Raw genomic sequence first — 1588 nt, 5'->3', positions numbered from 1 at the left:
ATTTAAAGGCAATAAAGCTTTGTGCGACCTACTGTGTACAAGACTTGTGTGACGGACTGTCTATTTAATGGGACGTTTTTCAATATGTGTTTTGTTGTACAACTAAGAACCCGGAAAGAAAAGGTATCTACAAAGGGAATCGGTTATTCTAAATTGTCGAAGAAAACAACGTATCATGTTGATACGTTAATCTCAACGGTTAACTAAGACACGAATGCATCCTCCGACCTAGTTATCGTGCCGATATGATGCAGTCGGGAGATCGATTAATCGGCACTTGGCTGTACGAGACAGCTTTTTCAACAAAGCCGATTGCGGAAATTCATTAATATTCAGTAAACACATATCCATCCATAACGCATTCATATACTACACCTTTCGCAACTTTTCCTATCATGAAGTACCAGAAGCATAAACCCTCCGCAGAGTTTCGTATTAGAAATGAGCCTTCGAAAATTCAAGTTGGCCTACCATCAAAAGGCACCGCTCGAAATAATGTTTCTCATAGAGTGCGCCCACTGATAGCAGCTACCCAGTTTATCATTTAGCCTTGTTCAAGATTGGATCGAATCGGATCAGGTCAGGTCGGCTTACCTTTCGATTAGCCTCCCTCATGTGAATATCAGAGACGCCATTTATTGTTAAATAGAAACGAATTTTTCGAATTACAATGCCTTTTTCCCATTTTCGCTTCCTTACCCGATTACTAACGCTGCTTAATTGGATTAACTTGATGTTGTGCAAGTTACATATACCGATTACAACACCACGCGGAAACTACTAATAACTGTAAGTGATAGTAAAGTGCAGCTCGGATGTATAATAAAGAAGTTTAACTTTACAAAAGAGTACTTTACAATAGGCGAAGTAAATGCTCGGATACAATTCACTGTAAATACTGTTTCAGTCTATATCACAACATCTACATGGTGGCGCAGCTGCATTCAATACGTTTCGAAGCAACTTCCAGTGCACAAGTGTGTTTTGGAAGTGCCACAGCTGTGAAGTCGGCGACTCGCGGTCGAATGTAAAATCTCGGCGTATATTGACGAAGTGTGCAAAAACTGATTAGAGGTTGCCGAAAGCATCGGATGTACAGTGTTGTTTCTGTCAGGTTACAGTGATTACTATGAGAGAAATCTCGCTTTTTTGGACCATGTGGTAGGTGGACACAGCTGACAAACAGAACTATAGCTATGGATAGAGCAGTCAGCCAGTGACGCAGAGTTGAACTAAGAGTTGCCCGATAATGTCATATTCGACCGGACAGGGGGTGCGGGGACAGCAGGAAGGCGGTGAGCCCTCTGACTACGGCCAGCGATAGCTGATCCGCTAGAAATCAAAAATAAGGAGAGAAGACAACGCAATGCTGCACGGCATTACTAAAGCTATTATCCTCATTGGACTGATGCGAAATCTTATCGTAGAGAAGGTTGGACCAAAGAGACATTCCAGACTGGATCACCCCACTGAAACTGGAGATTAGGCTGTTCAAGCGGGCGGGTCGAACATGTAAGGACCCTACGGAAACAACACAGAAGGGAGCACGGGGAGGAGATTAGTATGTAGGTAATCACAGAGGACATCC

Source organism: Varroa jacobsoni, unplaced genomic scaffold (assembly GCF_002532875.2).
Source record: "Varroa jacobsoni isolate VJ856 unplaced genomic scaffold, vjacob_1.0 scaffold_644, whole genome shotgun sequence".
NCBI lineage: Eukaryota > Metazoa > Arthropoda > Arachnida > Mesostigmata > Varroidae > Varroa > Varroa jacobsoni.
This window is presented reverse-complemented; position numbering follows the sequence as displayed.